Genomic DNA, 6,548 nt, shown 5'->3' on the forward strand with positions numbered 1-6,548 from the left:
CACCTTCATCCATGTGTTTATATCAATGCAGCAAGAAACATAAAATTTATAAATCACCCTTTTGTTCCTTCATATTTTTAATCAGTCTCAATCTGTGTGAATCACTGTAAATACTGTATCTTGATGATGCTCAGTGATCCAGGTAGGGGAATCTAAAAAAGTTAAGTCTGGTCCTCTGGACATTCAAAAAGCAAAACACACACACACAAAAAGTAGAAATGTTTCGTCTCTCATCCAAGAGACTTCCTCAGTCTGAGGTGCTGTATTCAGCTCAGTCTCTTAAATAGCACCTTCTCAGAGTGGATCAACCAGTTTGCTGCTGACAACCATGTGTAAATGTGTGAACCATTTATTACTTCATTTTATGCGTATGCTTAATAAATGTTTTAATGTTAAATGGTTATTGTTGCACCGGGGTCTGAGAGAAATGTAATTTCAATCCTGTGTATGTCCTGTACATGTTGCAGTTTTTGACAATAAGTGACTTTGACTTTGAGCAGCACCTCAAACTGAAGAAGCCTTTCGGATGAAAGACGAAACGTTTCTACCTTTTTTTTTTGTTTGTTTTGTTTTTTGGAATGTCCAGACTTAACTTTTTAGATGTAAATACTGTAAATAGTTATTCATGAAAAATACATAAATGTGCCAATTTATTTAATTTGAAATTACATAATTTGATAAAATATCTATAATCCACTTTCAATTTATAGTGTACAGTTATAAAATGTTAACTTAAATAGTTAAATGTTTTTTGTTTTTACTAGATATTGTAAATTGCACTTGTTTTCCTTGCAATTCAACTGAATCAATCCACAAATAAAAAAACAGTACAGTATGCTGCTCAAGTGTGTTTTAATTGAAGAATGTTTAAAATAATTCAAAACATTAACTACTGGTAACTACGTAACACTAGAACAATTTATATACATGTGACAAGCTTGGGTATGGATGTTATTTTTATTTTATAAACTTACTGCAACACCACCTAAGGACTTTCACCCAAGGACATAATTTATACACAGAAAAGACACTTGGGTTTGTTTACAAGTAAACACTGGAACAGAACTACACGAGACTCAACTGTCACCTTCAACCTGGAATATAAATATGAAATTAATAAATATGAATAATACCTAAGAATTGCAAAACAAACAAACATGGGCCTCACATTCACATACAAAAATCCAAAAGCCAGCCAGTCTTCTCTCAGGTAAGACACTGACTAATTATGGTGACTCATGCAGGCTGTGAGAGTGCAGTAAAGCATGGTAGGACAGATACGGTTGTTTTCTTGCCCCACAAGAACAATCAGGAACTGAACAAAAACAACAGCGCAGAGACTGAGCCATTTTCCTCACTGTCTAACGCTAACACTATAGCCACAGGAAGTTGTGGCATTTTCTAACAATGTTGTCCAGAACAGCTAGCGCCATTGCAGCCACACAAAATTCTGCAGGCAGCTGTTTGAACAGCTAAGTAGCAGCCGCGGGTCCTACGCGTCATTTCTTAATTCAAGATATCTAAAAGTGTCATTCTGACTAGTCATAATTACATTCGAGATATCTTGAATTGTGTTGTGGAATAATATTTGTTCCTTTTGAATCTGACTCCCAATTCTTATTTTATTTTGAAATTGACCCACTTCCTGTTTTACTTTGAAGAGGCTCCCCCAGATTGATTTCATTTCCTGTTTATATAATGTAACACGATGTAAACCACTTCTGATTGGATACTGACCAATCAGATCGCAGACAGACTCAAAGCGCGCTGAAAAGTTAGTTTTTCTGTGTGAAGGAACGCCCTGTGTTTCTGAGACAAAGGGATGTGGGGGTCCTTCTTCTCGTGTGTGTGAGAGGGGGAGAAGTGAAGAGTCCTGGCTCCTCGTGTGTGTGTGTTCAGAGAGACGCAGCCAGCCAGCCAGCAGTTTGGAGCAGAAAGACAATGCAGGTTGTATTGTAAAGATTAAGAGATGCCACCAGATTTTAATATGTTAAAATAACGACTGCATTTAACTAACCCACTGTTTATACTTGTGAATCTGTGACAACTTTATTATTTCTGTGTTACTTTACTTATTAAATATTCATAAACTTGAAAGTGCGTGTGTAGTATCTGATGTGCAATGATTTGACTTCCTGCAGGATTGAAAAGGTATCAGAGCTCGGGTGGAGAAAATAAGATATACACAACAATTGTAATTACGGATGTTTGACCCGTCAAATGACGAATCAGGTGACGTCATTCAAGATATCTTGAATTGTTATTCTGACTAGTCAGAATGTAATTCAAGATATCTTAAATTAGCATTCTGACTAGTCAGAATGTAATTCAAGATATCTTAAATTAGCATTCTGACTAGTCAAAATGTAATTGTGCCTAGTCAAAACTCAATTTAAGATATCTAGAATGTAACTACAGATAGTCAGACTACTCGATTTTATGTTAAAAGGGCTTGCCATTTATCATGTTGCTGCTGATCTGTTTCATGTTGATGTGTTCATGAGTGCACATCTGCTCACACTGGCTCATATTCATGCTGCTGATCAGTATATTGTTTTTATGCTATTAGTGCTTAGTGTATATTTAGTTGATGTTTTTCTTAGTTCATATCTTAGATCTTATTGCTGTTTTTCTTTTACATTTTATTGTGGGATGTAACTGGGACCCTGTGTAGATAAAACTGTGTATGAGAAAGAAATCTCTCTGACTCTGACAAGCAGCAGCATCTGAAAAGCTACTGAAGTGAGCTCTATTTGCTGAATCGCCAACAGTTTCATGTGCATTTATTTACCATAGTGCGTGTTCATTTACCTTGGCCACAATTTTAACTAACCTGGCCAAGATGCAGCAACAGGGGGCTAGTTAAAAACAATATAAAAAATCCATACTGTATACCACTAAACACTTAAAAAACAAATATTGCACTTATGCAAGTTATACAAATAAAAATGCACCACCATGTTTCCTGTACATAAAACAATAAGACAGCCAGACAGATTAAAAGCATGTGCGTTCGTATAGAATTAATAAAGGTGAACAATAAAACAAAAGTGCAGTTTTAATCAATTTAGTTACTCATGCTGGTCATTTGGGGCAGCAAACTGAAATGAGAAACAAGCAAAGGTAGTCAGGGCTTTTAATATTAAATTGCTAGAATATAGATTACAGTTTTATTTGGACGTGTTAAGAAGGAACGAAACAGGTCTCTCTTGAAAATGAGTCCTCGTGACTTAATGAGACTACCGGCATAAATAAAGTTGAAATAAATAAAAATAAAAGTTGTAAAAGAACTCGTGCAAAAACCCATGAGAATGGAGTGATGGCTAATTAACCTATCAATACAAGGTACTATTGTAATTAAAGCGAGCACATGTGATAAAACAAAATGCAGTATGGTAAAAGACATCCATTTTTTTAGACTGATAGATTTTAGATGTGAATATCCTAACTGGGTCTTCCTGAAAGCAGAGAAGAAACCACACAGGACTCCAGTCAGTCATCAGGTGAAAAGGAGGAACCCAGACCAGTGGTCATTCCATATGTTGTGGGAGTTTCAGAGAAACTGAAACATTTATTTTCTAAACATAACGTCCCAGTGACTTTCAAACCCCAAAATACATTACAGCAAAGACTGGTTCATCCCAAAGATCCAGTCCTCTGGCACAAACAGAGTAATATTGTGTATGCTGTTCAGTGTCAGGAGGGTGATCACTCTTACATCTAGGAAACTAAACATCCACTGGCCCAAACAATGGCCCAGCACAGAAGAGCAACATCATCAGGCCAGGACTCGGCGGTCTACACTCATCTCCAAGCCAGTGGTCACTCTTTTAGGGATGAAGATGTTCCCGTCACTCTTTTAGGGATGAAGATGTTCCCATCCTGGATAGAGAGGAACGATGGTTTGAGAGAGGAGTAAAGGAGGCCATCTTTGTGAAGAGAAACTATCCATCATTAAACAGGGGTGGAGGCCTCCATGTTCAACTGTCCCCCTCTTACAATGCTGTTATTGCTAATATCACTCAGCCCTCTGTGAACAGCAAGCGGTCATCTGGGCACTAACAATCGGTTGTTAGGCTGATGGTCCTCCTTTATCATGTGAACAGCTAGGTCTGGATGTCACTAGCAAACTGGTTGATCCACTATGAGAAGGTGATATTTATAAGACTGAGTTCATTGCAGCTCCTCAGGTTGAAGAAGTCTTTTGGATAAAAGACGAAATGTTTCAACAAGAAGAATCTGTCCAGAGGACATGACTTGACATTTTTAGACCTATTTTTTAGAGGTTTTTTTAAGCATACGTATGATATCACCATAATTTCAGAGAGCAAGAATGATTCTTTTGGCAATTTTACATTTTGTAGAATGAGTGATAGATGATATATTATGCTACAGATAACCAATTCTTGCTTTAACCTTTGAAAGAATTGTGCTCCTCCTTAAATTGCCACCTCATTGTTGTGGAGGAGTTTGTGTGCCTGGATGATCCTAGGAGGTGTGCTGTCAGGGGCGATGGCTCCTGGTAGAGTCTCTCAAGGCAGATTGGTCCTAGGTGACAGGCCAGACAAGCAATTTCAAAAACTCAAATGGACAGAGGATGCTCGGTGTCCTTTGCCTGCATGTGGGTTACCGGAGCCTCACCCTGGAGCCAGTTCAGTGGGAGGGGTTCGTCGGCGAGAGCCTGGTGAACTGATCCATACCCACGGAGCCTGGTCAGGCTCAGCCCAAATGAGCAACATGGGTTTGCCTTCCTGTAGACCCACCATCTGCAAGAGGGGCCATACGAGTTGGGTGCATGACTGGCTGAAAGCAGGGGCGCTCTGACCTGGCTTATCAAAGCTGGCTCTTGGAACATGGAATGGTACCAGATCAATGCAGAGTCTTCTCATGGGAGGAGCGGTATAGGATCAACAGGACTTCTCGTGGTATAAAAAATAATGGAAACTTGAACTAAAATTAAAATGTACAAAATAAAATAGAAAAATAACTTTTCAAAGCTAGTTTCTCCTCCCTCTTCATTCTTCCATTCTCTTCCTCTCTCCTTTTACCCCGCCTGTCTAAAAACAAGCATGCATCCTTTTTACTTAAAAAGATGGTGTAACTCTGTAAGTTGATTTCCAATCACATGCACTACATCCTTGAAAAGGGCTGTCTACCCACTGAGGTCTCCTCTAATCAATGTAGCCACATTAAAAAGGAGGCAGTCTTTATTGTATCTTTACTTTCACACCGAGAAAGGGAGTTATGAATTAATCTCGGATTTTTTGTCTCAAAGTCTTACAATTAATCAACAAAAACTAAAATAAAACAAACTAAATAACCTTAATTAAGTTAACTTAAAGGTAAATAAGGCTTTTCATTATTGAACGTTTAGTGTTTCAATTTGAGATGACATGCCTGGTCAACAGAATCAAAACATAATCTGTGCATGAATTAGAATATGCATTCAGTCAGCTGAAACATAGAAACACATGCTTTATCACAGCTGCATCCTTCAAAAAGAAAAGTTAGCAGGCATGGTTATTCAGAGATGATGAACAATGTATGGTTAAACAGCAATTACATTACAGTAATTAGATTACAGTCTGTGTTTGTGACTCTTCATCTTTGGTTGCAAATAGTTCTTAATGCCTGAGGTAGCAGAGGGATTCTATGAAGCTGGGTCTAAGTTGATAACAAGGTTCTGTCTGGCATCAAGGTGTCTTCTTCAGTGTCCTGGCATCACTGAATAATAACGGGACAGAAGATAAGGTTGCTCTGATAAGTAAGTTCAGTCTGGCATCGGCCGGGGGGTGTCAGGGTCATTCTCTGCTTCAAGGCGAATAAGTCTGGTCCAATGACACTACATTTCCCCCACTTGTGATTTATAACCTGATTCCATGTTCTATGGTTGGTGAACCGAAACAAACAGTGTCCATAAATCAGCAGTGTTCCAAAAGATTTTGAGGGTGATTCCAAAAAGTCAAAGTTCATAATTCCAAGAAATAAAAAAGAAAATCAAGGTTGCTCAATATAAAGTGCAACGGGATAATTTTACAAAAGTGAAAATAAACCCCAAAAGTATTCCATATGAAGTCCATAGGGTCTTCTGGAGGGCAAGGAGAGATTGACCTCTGGGAAGATGAAGTAGACCACAGGATGATGAGGTAGACTGGACTACTCATCGGGTGACTTCTGGTGCCGTCTAACTAAGTATATAACTCTCTCATCATATAATGGGAATAAAGTAAAATAAATCTTCAAGCATATCTAATGTCAACTCAATTGACAAACTAAATTGTTCTTTTACCTGAGTTAAAATTGGGAATTCTAATGCCACTGATTTTATATACGCACAAGTGGACAAAGGGGGTGGTATAAGCTAATGAATAAATATCTGATGCATGCTTAATAATCCAGGTAGAAAAATTTAAAAAAGTTAAATCTGGTCCTCTGGACATTCAAAAAAACAAAACAAAGCAAAACAACAAATAAATGTAGAAACGTTTCGTCTCTCATCCGAGAGACTTCCTCAGTCTGAGGTGCTGTATTCAGCTCAGTCTCTTAAA

Source organism: Nematolebias whitei, chromosome 4, assembly GCF_014905685.2.
Source record: "Nematolebias whitei isolate Nwh7 chromosome 4, NemWhi1, whole genome shotgun sequence".
Taxonomy (NCBI): domain Eukaryota; kingdom Metazoa; phylum Chordata; class Actinopteri; order Cyprinodontiformes; family Rivulidae; genus Nematolebias; species Nematolebias whitei.